The sequence below is a fragment of the Seriola aureovittata genome, chromosome 23 (assembly GCF_021018895.1).
Source record: "Seriola aureovittata isolate HTS-2021-v1 ecotype China chromosome 23, ASM2101889v1, whole genome shotgun sequence".
Lineage (NCBI taxonomy): Eukaryota > Metazoa > Chordata > Actinopteri > Carangiformes > Carangidae > Seriola > Seriola aureovittata.
In genome coordinates, this window is record NC_079386.1 from 13,720,142 (window position 1) to 13,738,726 (window position 18,585).

At 42.2% G+C, this 18,585-nt stretch overlaps 1 protein-coding gene across 1 annotated transcript in view; it reads right to left on the reverse strand.

Annotated features, from left to right (window-relative positions):
• gal3st3 (galactose-3-O-sulfotransferase 3) overlaps nucleotides 1-18,585 on the reverse strand; it is a 33,939-nt gene that overhangs the window by 14,138 nt on the left and 1,216 nt on the right. The gene's annotated exons all lie outside the window — the stretch shown is intronic.

An 18,585-nucleotide genomic window follows, 5' to 3' on the forward strand; every position in this document is an offset into this window, starting at 1 on the left:
TGCTGCAGGAAACCAAGGGCAAAACTCGACGTACCATCTCACACTGCAGCAATGTGTAAAATGAAATGAGTAATACGTGAGTTTTTGTGTTTTTTTTGCTCAAATTGGTGCAAAAGAGGCCGAGATGTCATTTAATCCCTTTAAGTCAAGCTCCAAATGCCCTGGATCCTACACTACACATAATTAAACTTGACAGCATCACTCCTCACGCCACATTCATGTCATATCAGAGTAATTCCAGTTTCTGACGTGTAAATAGGGTTAACGTCAACCTCCAACTTGTAATTATGACTCAAAACTCATATAGCTATCCAACCAAACAAACACGGCTGCTTCGTATTAGCCAAAATCCGTCATTCAGGATCTATGATGGATATTATGTTATATTGTCAGTGCTCAGTTTTAATCCTCATGTGACAAACTCTGCAGACAAAAAAGCGTGGAATCATCATGGGAAGATTTTCCATCCATCATCAGGCATTAGACACCCTCTGCCTGGCAGAAGCCCATGTCTTTCAAACTCCATGTCCACACACTGACTTTCCTTTAGAAACCACAAAGTATAAACTTAGATTACTGAGATATACTTTATCATTTCAGTCTTTTTCTCAAGCTCGAGAAAAGACACTGTGCAAATGTTTTCAGAGCCTCCCTGTATCTAGTAAATTGACTTTGGCATATATAATCAGAGGAGTGCCGCTTTTGAAAAGAAATGAAAAGAAGCAATGAATGCACTCCAAACCCCAACTAAACAAACTGTCTCGTGTACCAAAAAACAACATAAGGTACTGTACTGTCTCTGCCAACACTTGAACAGTGATAAACATCCACCTGTTGAACGAGGCTGTGGCATGTGGCCAAAAGCTCCACAAATAGTTAAGTAAGTGAACCTTCACTTTAAAATTTTTATCACAGTGTTGCAAAGGTCTGAAAATATGAAATGAAAGTTTACCGCAGCATCTGCACAACCATGGCCCCTATAACACGTGTTAACAGCTTGCTCCATAGATCACTCAAGGTAACAGTCAATTTTTAAAATGTTGGGTTTTTTTTTTTTTTGTTGGAGAAAACACAAGCATCAAAACCAAATCTTCTGCACTGCTGGATAAAACTAGAGATACATTTTAAAGCCCGCTGGTGGCGACTGTCCTTGAGCGAGACACTGGGTCCCTCCTGCTGACCCTGAGGTCTGACCTCCCACTGCATCCCGGCAATTTGCCGCCCTGCAGGTATCAATGGGTATCACATCTGATTATTACTTTTTACAAAGGTGCAGTGACTCGGGCTTGACTTTGTTTTTCAAGGGGTAGTATTACACGAACCGACCGCGCTGGAGGAAAAGAGAAACAACAACTGGATAGGCTGTGGAGCTGAGGCTGTGCTGGCAACAGCTGCAGTCGGATGTAGAAATTTGTCTTGCCGTTAACAACTGCAGCTGCTCAAGGACAAAGACTTTATTATTTTTTTTTAAATGATTTGAGGATTTACTCAAGAGTGAAATGCTTCAGACCTTTTTTTTTATTTTATTTTTTTTAGACGAAGCTGTAAAGTAGTGTATAAATCAAAAGGGGCGTGTGGGAGGAGGCTGAATTAAAAAAAAGCACAGTTAGGTTCTAAGAAATCCTCAAAGGCTGTTCTGGGCTATCTAAGAAATCTATTCATTTTCCAAGAAGGCTGTTTGCTTACGTCTGAGGCTTTATCTCTGAAATCCTCAAAATCAATCTGAGATATGAGGCTTGAAATTATTTTCCACAGTTGGGGCTTCCTCATCCGCCCCTCCGCCGCTCCACCTTTCCACTTCATGCCATTTGGTAAAGCCAAAGATCCCCGAAAGTGGAGATGTTTTTAAACCCATTTCATACTTGGGTTAGAGGGGTACATCAAGGTAATTTTGGGAAGTCATGCCATCCACTGCCAACAAGATAGAGCTTCTTCTTTGCTGTAGCAGCATAAAATCAGTACCTTAGGAATTAAAAGCCCTGGAAACCTGTTTCCTTAATCCGCTTGTTGCGCTACCTGGTGGGACTCTACAGGAACAAACAAGCTGGGCTGTGTCCGTCTTTCCATAGGATATTCTCAAGGGTTTGTATCTCTTACTAGGAAGATTGAAGATCAGTGTCCATTAACCATATTGTGAGATACCGGTGGTTCCCAGTTGTTCATCCTTTCCACTGCCCTGCCTCAGAGTAAAGTCGATTCCGCAGGTCGGGTCCCGATGCAGGGGGTGAAGACTGGAGGTCAGTTCTTGAAATGGCGGTTATAGGAAGCATGTGCTAGCATTAGCACACGAGCAGTGGCGGTCTAGACATCTTGGAGTAACTACAACTTGTGACTGTGTCCTGAAGCATTTCTTTTGGCCAGGAGTGAAAGCTGATGTTGCGTGCTTTGGCAGAAATCACACCTGGCGGTTGAACTGGGCATGACTGGTTACTGTGGGTGCTCATCCCCTGTTTTCCAGAACATAACCATCACCATTTGTTTTGTTTTTTTATCATTTTACTCATTCAGCCAGATATTGTGTTCGTGTTAATCAGTTTCTGTTTGGGAGTTAGGGTTATTTTGTTTTGCTGTGCTCTAAGTAGGCCATGGCGTATCCATCCCAGCAATGTAAATTTCAGTCATCTGTGGGAGCAGTTGCTAGGAGCAGAAAATTAACATTTTCCGCAAGAGTCAAAGAAATATGCAGATTTAAGAGTTGTTATATCTGTGAGTCAACAGCTAGTACAGCTGTGTCCTTCTCATTTACGCCATTTTTGTGTTCAATTTTTGTGCTACTGTTTTTCACACTTGGAGCTATTTTATCTGGCTCTGGCACAAGAAGCCAGTGGACTGTTTCTCCAACTGGGAGAAGGAAAAAAGAAGAAGATGTCAGTTCGCACAACACCCGACCTGTTTGTGTTGCGGCGATTCAGAGGTCTGGAACCAGGTTAAATCTGACATTTGTTGTGCTCTGTTCTTATGTTCAAGGGGAAGCTGTCAATCATATCTGATCAGACTACTCATACATAGTCTTGACGTTGCAGGTCAGCTGAGTATTCATTTACTTCTAAGGATGTTTTCCCAACTTTTGACTTGACTGACGCCTCTTCAGTCATTATAATTTAATGATGCAGAGAAATACTTGGCGCGTGCTTCAAGGGAGAGCAAACAGTAATAGAACTGTAAGGCTACAACACTGGAAAACATTGGAGCCGCCCTGAATGCAGCATTGTCTGAATTACTCGGATACCAACCCCCACCCCATCACTTTCCTGGAAGTAGTCCAAATATAACTCTCACTATCCAAACAATTCTTTAAACTTAATTTAATTGATTTACCTTTATTTGATCCTCTCTAGACTCTTCACTGTGTTCACTATGTATGTGTTCATGTGGGTTTCTAGTGCTCTGGGTTTATGTTTTGGGAAACTAAAGCATACAACTGTACCAACTGGTGTGAATGATAACAAGCTTTATGAAAATATAAATGACAAAAAAAAAAAAAAAAAAGAGTAAAAGAACAGAGGTCGTGTTCAGACTGACAACAATGTTGCTACCGCTCATTTATTTCAAAGAAACAACTGTGTTGGCTGGAGAGGATCCCAAAGGAGTGAGCCATTGTAAAAAATAATAAACACACAGGGTCATCATGCAAACATTGAACTTGACTAAAGTTTTGCTGGATCACAACAATTACACAATAGCAATATGTAGACCACTCGGATGTGTAAGAAAGTAGATCCTGGTAGATTAATCTGCAACAAGACAATTCTGTTATTCACCTTGCATTCGTCACATTAGAGGATAAAATTATTGCCTCTCTGATAATCTTGTCTCATTATTATAAATCCATAACTCAAACCTCCTAGATTGTATTTGATTTTTGAATCAATATTTAGTATTTATCTACTTTATATGCAGTGGCAGTTATGATTTAACAAAATCACTCCATTGATTTCATTTACATGTCATCCTTGTCTTTGCCTTTTCGAGCAGTGAACCCATAAATAATTTCATTAGCATGCAACGTGTTTCAGAACTCTGCCTCTGCACTGCAAAGAAGCTGTTGTCTATTATTAAATGACAATATGAATTGTTTTAACATAAAAAAATCAACTCTTAGCAATGTTCAGTATTTCTGAACATGGAGGCTGCAGCTCAGTGAGAGCTGCTTAGGAACACCGTGCTGCCTCGGTGTAAATCAAACACTTCTCATTTTGCAGGAGGCTTGAGCCAAAGAAGATCGCAGCTTGTGTCTGCACCCGTGCAAAGACTCCTTCTCTTATCGCTCTCCCCCCACTGTCTCCCTCCAATCCTCATTACTTTAATCTGAACTGCAACTCACTGACTCCCCCTCTTCCTCCTCCTCCTCCTCATCCTCCTCCTCTCCACTGGGCTTTTCCTTCTCCCCATCACTGTACCTTCCAACCCTTTATCTTTATAGTAAAGGCAGTCTGGGCTTTCTGGCCAGTGTCCCTACGGTGCTTTTTAAGCCCCACCCAGTTCCTGGACCCGTTAGAGACGCAGAGAAAGACAGAATCAAAGCGAGTGCATTTCCGCACACGAACACGTGTGTTGATGTGTGTATGTGTGTGTGTGTGTGTGTGTGGGTGTGTGTGAATGCAGCCATGTTCACTTACACGTGTGTGTGTGTTTGTGCATGAGTGCGCCTGAGAGTGTGTCTGGATCATTACTTGTCTGCAGGGTAGACTCCCTGTGGACCCACAGATACAGGCTTTACCTCACCCTAAATGACCCCCCAGAGAAAGTGATGAGAGAGTGGTGGAGAGGGGGAGAAGGGGGAGGGATTGGGACAGGATGGGAAAGTGGGGTGGGGGGGGTGGGGGGGTCAGCAAGAGAGAAAGATGAGATTTGAGGAAAGACAAACAGAGAGCAAGATAACATGGAAGAAGCCAGAGACTGATTGAGCAGGCAGAATCAACATCAGGCCTTGTACTTGTGCGCTTATTGAAGAAAGCCTTTTAGATTATTTCTTACCGGCAAGCGCCTTAAGCCAAATCCAGGGAGAGAACAAGAGGGAGAGGCAGAAAACATCAGCAAGACGATGTTCCCTTTGGCGAAGTCAAATGACAAGCACATCATCTGTTCTCTCTCTTTGCACATAAACACATATCCATATCTTCTACAGCTTAATCCCCACACTGGGATGTGTTGTGTTTTGTTTTACTGATAGATTCGTGATAATGTCTGAATAATAACGTTGGCTGAGGCTCAAGGAAAGCTAGTCAGCGGACTAGAGTGTCTCTTTTAAACAAGACCAACACTGCCAGTAGCCTGCGGTTGTTTTCACACATTCAACACACCCCTGAACTTATCCAGACATTACCCAAAGGAGCTGTATGTGAGAACGCATATGTCCGAATCAGCTGGACCGGACTGACATTACACCGCCAGCTCCCTAGTACAGAGTCCGTGTAATGTCCGACACAGAGTGTGAATGTAGTAGGTCACTGTCCGGAGAATTCACAACAATTGAGTGGGCGTGTTTTTAGCAGCTATAATGTCACCCATGTTCACCATCTTAGTTTAGCCTGTTAGCATGCTAACACAAAGTACAGTTGAGGCTGAATGTTGTTGGTTTTGCAGATACAGTTCAGGTTAGTCAGGTTGTGCGAGGTACTTATCTGTAGTCAGTGTATTACGTGCAGTAGATTCAGATCAGCGTGCTCCCAGTTTGGAGAAGCAACAGGGGGGCACCGGCACAGAGGACGGGGCCATCCGCAAATACATGTTTTAACCACTTTTAGAAAATGCCCACAGAAAGAAAAGCTACCATCAGTGTAAGTGTACGTTATATTCTGAATATTATCACCAACAAAAACAGCCCTTTCCTTTGGAACTACAGGTTGTGAACTGTTGAACTGTTGAACCGACGTTGTTGAACCGACGTGCAGAGGAACACAGCAGTTTCACAGTTGAAAAAAATGTAGTTCCAAAGGAAAGGGCTGTTTAACGGCAAGATAAAGTGGTGAAAATATTCAGAATATAGAGTACACGCCATATGATTTTTCTTTTCTGTTTAAAACAAAACAAAAATAAAAGTGTCTTAAACATGTTTTTTTGCTGTCTGCTGTCCACAGCAGCTCATCACTGTGCTCCTGCTGCTTCTCTAAACTGGGAGCACACGGATCCAAATCTACTGCAGGTAATACACTGACTACAGATAAGTACCTCACACAACTCAAATAACCTGAACTATCACTTTAAGCCAAAGTTTTATTGGCTTATGTTGGCCTAAAATTAAAAACCTGACTATGGTGCTAATGAAAGGTCAAGGTTTTTTTGCAATTTATCTTCTGGCCACCTCCGGTACGTGAACAACATTTAATGGAGATCCATCCAATAGCTGTCCAGATGCAGTTGGCATGGCTAAAACTATGTGAACTGAATATTTTCTGTAGAAATAATGAAGGCTTCATTTTTTTTTTTTGCAAGAGAAAAAACATTCCATATAGAAGTACCTTTGAAATGCGGGCACATAATTTTTCAACAAAAGTGGCGACCACTTCAATTTTCTCCAGGTCTCAGCCAGAAATGAACAATCAAGAGGTTTCTACTTACTCGAGCAGGCCTCTACACTTAGTCACTCATGCGAGCTTCTATAGAAGGCCTCAACTGGCGTTGGAAAATGAAAAAGCAATTTGGATCGTAAGCACTCCATAACACTCTAAAGGTTGCTGTTCCCCTTCCTTTGTTTGGGCGAGCGGTGAGTGTATGTGTGTGTGTGTGTGTTTATGTCTACAGTTCAAACCAGCCGGGGGTGGTGTGTGTGTGTGATTGTACGTACAGTGGGGGGGAAGCACTCTTTCAAAATATCACCCCCTCTTCTTTATTCATCTGCATTCATGTTCTGCTCAGGGAACTCAATGTGCTTTTGCAACTCAGCTGTTCATTTACATAAGACGCAGGCTTCCTCCTTGCCAAATTAATTTGATGTTCCGAGGCGAAGCCCTAAAAGCACCTCCATCACAGCTTCCTGCCAGCTCGACTGGCCCCCGACCTGCAGCGCTCACGTCAGCCTAGCTAGCCAGGGTGTCGCACGCGCCTCGCTTTTGTTGCCGTTACAGAACTGCAATTGTAGGTTTTTCACAAAGACCCCGTGCCGCTGCTTTGTGCTTAAGCATAGCGTCAATTACTAGCACAGAGCTGAGGGAGCTGGGTGATCCAGCAGGATTGTTTGGGCCACAGCCTATTTTGTGTTCCTGGTTTTATTGGATGACAGTTTATTCTGCTGCAGTGTGCCACTTAGGGTTTTTTCCATTCCTCTTCTCACTAAAGATAAAAGAGAAGGCACCACTTCATCACCACGACAAACAAGCAAGATTTATGAATCTAAACAAACCTGCATCTCTCAGAGTTACTGTATATTTTCAGATTTCACTCCTTTCCAAAACCTTCCACTTTTGCCCCCCCACCCCACCGGGAGTATCTCAACCCGGAGAGCTTTGATTCTGCCAGCACCAGAGCAGAAAAACCAAAAGAGCTGCCTGTGCGCTGCAATTAGGCAGAGACGCTGTCACGATCGGAGACAGAAGGAACATTAAAGACTCCTCAGCACCACAGCGGAATATGTACAAGCTTGTTTAAAAAGCTTGTCGGCTTTCATCAGCGAGTTGCAAATGTGTCTGAGGTGGATAGACCGACAGGGTGGCCTGTGGTGATTAGTAGAAAAGGAAAATGACCTACAGTGTATGGAAACCAGGCTGTGAAGGCTGGGAATGAGTATTCTGTTAATGACACACAGTAATGAAGGATGCATTAATCACCCTATGGCTAATGTCATTAAAATTCAGGGATGCACACCACTAAAAATCTTGGCCCTGTACATATGCAGCCTCAGTGCTAACCCTGCAGCTTTTTATTTAGACTTGATAACTGACCTGAGGGGAGACTGTGTCAACTGTAGAGGGTTTCTAACAATTACCAGCCAACAGGAAAAGCCACGAGGTGATAATCGTTACTTTCTCAGCGTAATGAAACCAATAAACCTCAAGCAGAAACCAACAGCGCCAGAGTTAAGAGTTCAATTAGCTGCGCAGAGTAAAAATGATTGCAGTCACGGTACCTTTAGGTGCTTTATGTGGAAAACAGTATCGACCACATGAGCAAAACAGTTAAAAAAAAAAAAACATGACTTAGCTTTTTTTTTTTCTTCTTTTTTCGAGCAAATGTCAAGGGAAACAACATTCAATAAACGAGATCTGATCTCGCAAACAGATGCCATTACCCCTGACGCTGAACCCTCACCCTTGCCCACTTCACACCCACACTGCTGCATTTACAAACAGAACATAAGCTAATGAGCCGATAAGCGCCACATGCAAGCAGCAATAAGATCAATACATAGTAGATCAATATAACATTGCTCTGATAGCGAAAGTCCCTGCGAGCAATTAGATAGCGCTTGAGAAGGCGCTGTCCTCATTCATACCAATTATGACTGGGTCAAATGAGCTTAATTGGGTGTCTAGTTTGTTGATTATCAGTAGAGCAAGTGAATCACCCCGTTTATCATACTAATAGAAGAGCGGTCCCTGGTTAATTCGACTTGCGTCTGCGGTGATAATTGAGAAATTAGAAAGCAAGTAAGCCATAATATTGTGGTCGGTGTTTCAGGATAAGTTGTGCAGTAATTAGTGAGAGGAAGAGGCAGAAAGGATGTCCGGTTCTGATTAGACCTGGCAAACATAAGCGTTTCACTGACGACCGGCAGTGAATGTTAATCAAAGACAAAGAAGAAAGAAGACGCCACAAAGTGTCTGAATACTTCTCAACTTTGTGCTACCTGTTTGTGCATATGCCAAAATGGTAAAAAAAAGGTTGTTGTTTTTTTAGGCTTGGCTGAGGTGGAAAAGTTGGCACATGTTTAAAAGTTGTGCAGCATTTTAAACGAAAACTTAACTGCTGTCTTCCAGTGATTTCCAGCATCTGCATAAGACTGTGAAAGAGGTGTAAAGGGCAGTTTACCCGGGTGGGGCAACATTGAGGGATTCTGCTTAATATTTCAAACATTTAAAATTCACATCATCAACATGATGAGAAAAATATTGTCATCACATTCTGCTTGATATTTAAAGACCTACTGCTTCTGTGATCATTAGAGCAATGAAAAGTGTCAATAGCCTGCAGATTAGCCTAGCATAGCAACTCGCTATTGATTGGTATTACTTTGTTGCATGGCCGTTGCATGGATTGCAATGGCTTATATTGTGTTAGTGGCTATATGGAGGTGTGTCCTACAAGGCTTCTGTACAATAGCCAGATGTCAACAGGCAGAAGCGGAATAAAGTGGTTTAATTTACTGTATAACCATGCCTTCTATATCACATTTTCTAAATCCTTAAAATACAGCTGCCTAGCAAATGCAGTGGATACTCAACTAAAGTACAAGTATCTCAGATTTAAACATATTCATTCCGTTTTGCAGGTAATTTCACGCTGTATAACTTCACTTGAAGTAATAAAAAACTGCTTAAAAAGGAAGAAAGTAAATTATTTGCTGATTTCAAACATTTAAAAATCATTTATTAAGCTTGGTGACACTGATTTAAGCTTTGTGGCCAATGGGGAACCACATGTGCACTTCTCTGTCGGCCCGCTGCCACTGATAAAAGAGTCCCTTTGCTATGAATATGACAAGTAGGATGGCCTGTTGTGAATATGTCACTCACATCCATGTGGCTGTAACGGCTCCGCTCTGAGGCTCAGCGTGGCAGAGAGGTCAAAGGATAAACGCTGCACTGACAATAGGAGGGGCTCTCATTCTGGTGTCAGCTCCGACTGTCACTTCCGGACCGGAGCAAAACGGAATCAAAACGACGGATTCAAAAACTCCAGATTCTCCACAGTGTCAGTGTCAGTCCTGCTTAGTGCCAGGCGACGCCTCCAGATAGCCGACCGCTCTGAACACAGAGAGCCAGAGTCTGAATAATTAACCGCAATGGAACAATAAACACGCTGTTCTCACAAGTTCTCCTCATTCTAAAAATGTCAAAAGCAGATGGCAAGCTGCCTGTGGCCAAACTCTGGTGTAGAGGGAAGGAGGAGGAGAGAACGGAGTGAGGAGGAAAAAAGAGGAGGGAAAATAGAAAATTATTTAAATAATTTTTGAACATTTTTTTTTTTTTTGGCAAGGGAGGGAAGTGAGATGAGCAGCTGCCTTCAGGTTTAATTTGTAAATACTTATAAAAAAAATATAAACGAGCACAGACTAAAGTGAGTTACATAAAAAAATGTAAAACCGCTATAAAATATAACTGCCTTTGCTTTTATTTACTGTTATAGATCATGCTGGAGGTGATATTTTAATCTATCAATGCGTCACTGAAGGTAGGGAAATAAGGGGCAGACAGTGACGGAAGGAAGGAGAGCAGGTGGAAAAACAGATATTTGGCAAGCAGGTGGTCACGCTGACGAGACACAAACAGAGAAAATGTGTTGAGCTGAGAGAAAATATGCGGACAGAAGGTCGTCGATATGATAGAGGCAAGTTGCCGAAACACTAGACACGGGAGGATAAAAAGACAACGCTTCCACACGGACCTCCTCACCTTTTACAGTGAATTTGTAGTAACTCAGTGAGGTGTTACTAAAGCTGCGTTGTCCAGACTATAACCACGAAAATCAAGTACTGGCCGTTTTTAAAGGTGTTGTGCTTCCCCATTATCTTCGACTTCATTTAAGTGGCTATTCAACTGTAACTTGGCACAGCAGGTCTGTCTTTGGATTTCTGCACATGCAAAGATTCGGTTATTAGCTCGAAAAGTTACAGAGACTTTTGAGGACAAAGAAATCAACACGTCATATGAAACCTGGTCTATTGAGGTCGCTCTGCCTCTTCTGTGAAAGATTTCCCCTTGTTCAACATCATCATAGTTGTCTAGGGTTTAAAGAAGCTCTCAATCTTTGATTCTGAGCTAGTGACTCCACAACTTGCTGTTTTACCCTCGAATTGTGGCTGTGTAGCGAAAAACCAATACACACACACACACACACACACACACAGGTATATTAAATGTAAATCACAAACTGACCTTAATGCGATTTTCCTTTAAAATTTTCGTCCTGCTCAATATCAAACATGTGACCTTTCAGCTACAGGAGACTCTATCCTACCGCTGTGCCCGCCTATAGCACCATCAAATACAGACATGCTGCAGGCCAAGAGAGAGAGAGAGAGAGAGAGAGAGAGAGAGAGAGAGAGAGAGAGAGAGAGAGAGAGAGAGAGAGAGAGAGATGGGAGAAGGAATATCGGGTGGAGGGCAGCCAGGCGGGGCAGGCGAGGCGGCAGCAATAGTGATTGCCCTCCTGCCGCTGAGGGAAGCTGTGTAAGACTGTAATCAGATTTCACACGCCGCTCGAGCTTCTCAACCAAACATCCAGACCGCTCTGCAGTCAGCCGGCCCAACTGATGCTGATGTGTGCTACAGAAAAAGTAAAATAAAAAAGGACAGGGTGAGAGTGAGAGAAAACGTGTGTGTGTGTGTGTGTGTGTGTGTGTGTGTGTGTGTGTGTGTGGTGCACATTTCTGTGTGTATGGTGCACATTTCTGTGTGTGTGTGTGCCTACATGCCTATGTATCAGCATATCACTGTCTGTATCGGTGCGTGAAGTGTTTGTGCTTGTGTGTACAAAGCCAGTGTGTGTATCCGATTGCTTGCACACCTGTATTTACCTGTATTCTGCGCCACGCTTGCTTTTATTTGTGTATATGTGTGTGTGTTTATCCTCTCGGCCCTCTATCTTTGTGAGGACCAAGGTGTTATAGACTTTGAGAATGAGGATATTTTGGCTGCTCCTCGTTTCTTTGAAGGGCTGTCTGAGGGTTAAGGTTTGACTTTAGGGTTAAGTTTAAATTTAGGCAATGTTAAGCTTAGGTTTAGAGTATGGGTTGAGGTTAGGCAGGAAGCTGTGATGGCTATGACATGCAAAAAAAGGGTGTCCCAGCTGGGAGTTGAACCACAGTCAATGTGGTTATGTGGTATGCACCTTAAAGATTAACCTATCGGGGTATTTGATTGATTAACTGCAGCCATCAACTGACGGAGTTTATGTAGTGTTTTGAACCCAAGATTTCCATTTAAGGAGAGAGTGTGTGTGTGTGGTGTTTTGGTGTGTGTACCTGTGTTCTGCTCTATGGGATCGTGCTGTTAGGACGCAGCCAGGCTCTCTGTAATGGCCCGATAACACAGACCCTCCAGCCAGAAAACGGATTAATTAAGGCGCCAGACAAGAACCCCCAAGGGAGGGCGCCCTCTGCACCACCTCTTCACCCAACACACACACACACACACACACAGACACAGGTGTTAATAAATAAAGCACATGTGCACAAGCAGACCTCATAAATTCACAATAACAACCAGGTAACACACGTAAGCATGCCACAGGAACACACACACTCTCTCTACGCAGGTTCAAAACATTCCCGACTGCCCCTTGGGGTCTGAAGTCCTTCTCTGACTGACACTGACAGGGTTTGTACGACTCCAGAGGAAACACTTCTACCCCTTTACAGAGGCTTTTCCTCGCCTGCCTGGGCACCTCAACACACTCATTAAGTTCCTGCTGTTTACGAGACCAAACATCGTTTCAGGATGAAAAAGGTGCGGGCCGAACCGAGGATATGAAAGAAAACGAATCAAAGGGAAGCAGCACAAACTCTAATTCAAAAGGATGAGTCAGTTGTGTTTATGCAGCTCTTAATCACAGCTAAAGTCACTCACAAAGTATAAAAAATGAAAATAAATAACCCAGGTATCTCGGAAAAGAAACTATTCTTGCATATTCGGATTGCACATAAAAAAATCTTACAAGTATGAATAAGTATTATCGGCGTTAACCCAAAATGAATCCTGTCATTTCTTTTTGAATCCTGCGAAGGGAAGTGTAAAAACAGATATCCATATTTATGCCAAATTCATCTAAATATTACAGCGTTCAAGACAAAATAGCAATTCATTTGTCAGCACTGCTCAGTCCTTGAAGTGTCCTCTATTAATCCTTGTCTGGGTGTTTCAGCTTTCACTTTGCAGGCCATCGAACAATGACTAACACAATGCATGGCAGTAGAAAGGAAGCTCAGTTCAAAAGCTGTCGGCACAGCACAAATCTATTTTACAAGCTCTCATCGACAGGGAAGCAAAGAGAAATACAATATTACAACCAGACAAGAATAAAAAAAGTTACTTATCATTTAAAAGGTCAGTGGCGTTCGTCAAACCCAAACCTTCCTGATGATGCTCTTCATGAAACGAGATATTCAGTTTGGAGTATCTGGTTTCTGGATTATTTTGTGCAACTGATTCTGTAGATAACGTATCGAATGGCTCGTTGTTATAGACCCTGGAGTTGATAGCCAACGCAGTATGTCCTTACTGCCCAGGCTCATTTGTTCTCCTGGACCACTGCTTTTTGTCTGATGTGGCTTTCTCCCTTTCCTCGGAGGAGGGTTCGTGTTTCCTCAGGGTTCATGGGAACAGCCGCACTCGGAGAGCAACGCCGGGACGTAAACACAACACGTAAATTTCCGATCAGAACTGTGATCAACACCAGCAGAGGCCGACATGCGCTCTGTATCTGGACTCAGTTCATGACAGGTTTCAAGTTGGGACACTGTTGGCAAAACTAAAGAAGAACCCCAATAAGTGGAAGATTAAAAACCGTAAACATGACATTGCGTATTGGTGAATTCCAATAATTCCCTCTAATCCCATTTGGAGAAATAATCTGATTACAGGAACAGTTATGTAAAAAGTCTAATCTGATTAATCAGAACAAGAGGTATAATCATAATTTGATTGACACAAATAGATAAAGTCGTGCTCAGTGATCTGTTCAGAGAACTGACTCATCTCAGTGTCCATTTAGTGGCTATACTGGAGCTTTCAATCATATTGCATGATCTTCATCAGCAGATACAGTTTGCCCCGTTGATGTGGTGCGTTAGTTCTCCATATAAAGTTACGCCCATGTTTAACTGTTGAACTGAGGGTCATGCGGTATGATGTAAAAATCCAGAACAGCTAATAAATGGACCTTGTCACGGGATTCTTTTGTCAAGGGCTGTTTCCAAAGTCAAACTTAAACTTTGGACCGCATTAATAACACCATAACCCATTTTACTGTCATTCTTGGACATGCTAAATGGTCGTATATATTTATTACATCATATTATCAAGGGTTATTTCCACTGGCATAACTTCCACTTTGCAAACGCCCGTTTTTTCTCCTATTTTTACAGTGTCAGTTTGAGTTATTACTAAATTCTCTAAACAGGCTCGTCCTAATGTCCAGCTGTCAAAATCCAGATGAAAAAAGTTTTTGAAAAAGTGAAAAAGTTTTGCCTCCCAGGTTAAAACCAGTCTGCCATACCTTATTTGAGGAGGTTGTAGGAGTGTTATACAGCCTGCAGGCACTACTCGGGGCAGAAAACAGTTCTTCCACCTCCTCTATCTGGTTTTCAGATAAGAAAAATATAATGTGTATTTTGATCGCATCTTTTCTGAGTAAACCAACCTCACTTTAAAAAAAAAAAATCCTGTTCCTGTTTCACTTATGTCAAAGTTACTCAGACTATTCATGTTACTTTTCAGACTTCTACAAGTATGGAAACACCCCTGTGCTTTGATTAACTGAAACAGATAATCACAGTCTTAATTGAAAACCAGGGTCCAGTTTGTATTTGGTCTGATCGTTGGAGGGCTCTGCTGTCCGACAATAACAACGACAACCAAACTGAGATTCCCGCAGTATAAATAATAAATAATTCATTTTGTGTTGTGCAGAACAGCAGGGCCATCCAGATACAGGACTTTGCCCCCATAATCTTCCTGCCTAGACCATTTTAATCCAGGGTCTGCTGGAATCTGGCTGTCGGACATCTACAAGTAGATGAAAACGTTCGCACCAAGGGCAGTTCCCTGGAGCCGGGCCCAAACCCCGACAAAACCCTTGTCCATCTGTCTTCATCTGGCACCAGCAGCCGCAGACAGAACCGTGGCAAACATGCCACCACAATAAAAGCCTTTTTAATTTTTGACAAGGCATAAAGAGCGCTTTAGAATAAATTTTTCATCATTGGAAAACATTTTCAAAGCCTTTGCTCCCTTGTTAACATTCAGGAACATGTCTATGCTGCTGTACAGATGTCTCTTATTCAGCCGGGGGCTGATGGGCTTCCCAGGGGATCAATTTGACTCAATGATAGCAGCAGCAAAGGGAATGAGAGGTCATTTTCAACTTTGCACAATCCCTCTTAGAATGCATCACCTCTAATCTCACCTCATATGGTTGCATTGTCTGCACATCAAAATCAAATAGGTCCCAAGCCACAATGAGGAGAAAAAGCACCTTTACACTAATGTATCATAGTGGCTGAAAGTTGGCCAGTGTTGAATGTGTGTGTGTGTGTGTGTGTGTGTGTGTGTGTGTGTGTGTTTATATGGTTCTGCAAGGAGGGCTACTCATGGCCAGCATTATCCCAACAGGGGATCAAATGAACTGTGTGTGTGTGTGTGTGTGTGTGTGTGTGTGTGTGTGTGTGTGTGTGTGTGTGTGTGTGTGTGTGTGTGTGTGTGTGTGTTGCTGCAAGCTAGCCAGGGTCAAACCAAGAGGTTTGTTAACATGGAGCATTAATCTTGCTTGGGCTCTCACCCCCCCTCCCACACACACACACACACACACACACATTCCCTCAGTTCTCTGCGGTGAGCTGAGATGCCCACAAGTAAATTTTTAATCACAAGCGCTCTAATCACTCAGGCTCACAGTTCATCTTAAACACCAGGCACGACCTCCACTAATACCCATCGAGACGACCTGCTGATCCTGGCGGCCTCCGATGCAAACATCCCATCCTCCTGTACGCCGACACGTGTGCCCATACTGCTTCCTGTCAGTACCAGCTGCACAGAGAGGACAGGAGGCTAAACTGTTTACCCCTGCTCCTGTATGGTTTTCTTTTAGTTGCTCGTGTTTGTTGTTTTCTTGTGTGCACGTTCTCATGCGAGTCTGAGTTTTGTGCGATTTTACTGTCCCTCTCAGTCCAAGCTTCGCTGCTGCTGTTGTGTTTGTGGTTGCTCTCTGAAAATTGCTCCCTATCTTGATTTTGGCCAACTTCCCGTGTTTACTTTATATTTGAATTTTCTCTTTTTGGTTGTATTGCTCCTGATTTCCTCCCGACTAGTTTCCTGATTGTTTCCATTTTGTTCATTCTGCTCTGTTTTGGATTTTGAGTCAGTTTTTGTTATTAAAAGATCTTTTTACACCTACTCTCTCGTTTTGTCCGTTTGTCTGGTTTTCAGGTTTAAAAAGATTTGTGTGCATTTTGATGCTCAGCTTAAGTTATATTCTCCTAAAAAAAACCAAACATTGGTCAAGTATAGGGTTGTAAAGAACAGATCATTTAGCAGAGAAAAATGACTAAATCTGACTTGAGGGATTTCCCCTCTTGTCATCTCTCATCACTGCAAGTAAGAATTTTATCTTAGTTGGCTTGGCAGGTTAAATAAAGGTTAAATAAGGAATCACGGTGAATTAAGCGGCTCTGATTCTGTCAGTATTTGTGTAAATCATCCTGAGATTTCATACAATAGAGGCACAATGTGGGGGGAAGAAATGGGTGCGTGTATTAGGGCTGGAGCTTCCAGTTTTCACCATTTAATCTACTTTTATTTGTTATTGATCACTGATTTACCATATCAAATCTCAAAATAATGACTTAGAACATTAGACCAACACCCAATTTAAAATATCTAATTCATGATATGAACAGTTAGGATAAATCTTTTGGCGTTTCTATTTTAGTAGTGACCTTTAAATTATTACAATTTGAACAGTTTTCCATTAATTTGACTGGCTGATTAATTGAGTGATTAATTGAGTGAACTTTTAAATGTATGTTGCAGGGTCTATGACGGTACTTTAAACTGATTTTACAACTATGCAATACAGAAAGCTCATATTCACTTTGTCACTATGGGCCTGTGATCCTACAAACTTTTGACTTTAAGGCAGGATGTGCAAACAGCCTGAATGTGACTTGGACAAATGAAGGAATTTATGTTGTATAGCAGCATTTCTGAGTCTTTTTCCTCTCAGGGAAGCAGTAAACACTGCTGCTCTTTTGGCTTGGGGCCTGAGAACTACCATCTTCTGGGACACTGTACAGCAAGCAGCCACAGAGCTGTATATCATAGTCTAATATTGTATAAATAAACTCCTTTCCCAGAGCGTTGGTCTTTAAAGGGCTCCCTCCTCCTAAAAAGACTCCTGTGATGAGGTTTAACACAGCGATGCAGTGAATCTTAGTCAGCACAACACACTTTATCATATTGACTTTTTTCGAGAGGCTCTCTGTACATTTGTGTGTGTGTGTGAGCATGTATTTAAAAGTGTGTATGTGTGTGTGTCACTGTTCTAACCCCCCCCCCCAGCTCCATTGTTATTCTCAGCATTGCTATTCACCAGACAGAGCACACATTCATCACTCAGTCTTGTGCCTTTCTTGTGGACGTGCCAGAGAAAAAAAAGAAACCTTTTCAGGTCTGTGCTTGTAAATGACCTGCCGCAAAAGGGTTTATTAAATCACCTCCCCTCCCTTCTCTTAACCTACTTCCTGAAGACACCGAGGAGGAGAGGAGAGAGATGGACAAAAAGAGAAGAGACAGACAGTCAGAAAGACAGGAGCATTAATAGACGGATAAATGGAGGGAAAAAGGTGACGAGTGGAGAAAAGCATTATACATCACTCCCCACTTCGTCCTCAGGTTATTCTCAATTAGACCTCCAAATTATGATTATTTCAATTATTAATATATTTCTTTTAAATTAATTAATGGATTAATAGTGTCGTCTTTAAAATGATACACAATAGTAAAAAGTGGTCTCCCTCAGGTCCACGAATCTGCGCTTAAAAACCTTGTCATGACCATGAAAGATGAACGAGATAATTGAGACCGAAATACATCATTGTGCACGTATTCCTTTGCACATTACCGTTTTCCAGCACCTGCAAAGGATTTATGGATGTGTGTGTGTGTGTGTGGCATCCTGATTCTTTGCTTAATAGTAATAGCCTAATAAATGCCCCTCATAGTTCCCTGGAGCCTTGTAGATTTATGTTTTGCATTTATTTATTTATTTATTTATGGTCAATAAAAGACTTAAGTTATGATTTTTTACTGTGTGTGCTGGAAGATGGACCCCTCCTCTGTTGCTCTTCTTGTGATTTTGGAGAGAGGGTGGTGCATGCTGTACAGATTTGTGATTTTGATCTATATAAATAACACCGATTGGCTTGATTGTTGTCCACAACTTTCAGTCAATCGCAGCTGACAGAAAAACAAGGCACTGTCAAATCATTTGTCTCTCAGACTGCCACAGCCCAGCCTGTCACCTGCGGCAAACACAAACCTGGATGTCACATTGACAAAATATTTAATTGATGTTGCAACACCAAATAGGGCAGATGGAAAAACTTCAGCCAACTTACATCCAGCAACAAACCGATCAACTAATGGAAAGCAAAATATTGAACACACATGCAACAATTGGGACTTATACTACATCCAATAAAGCTCCAGA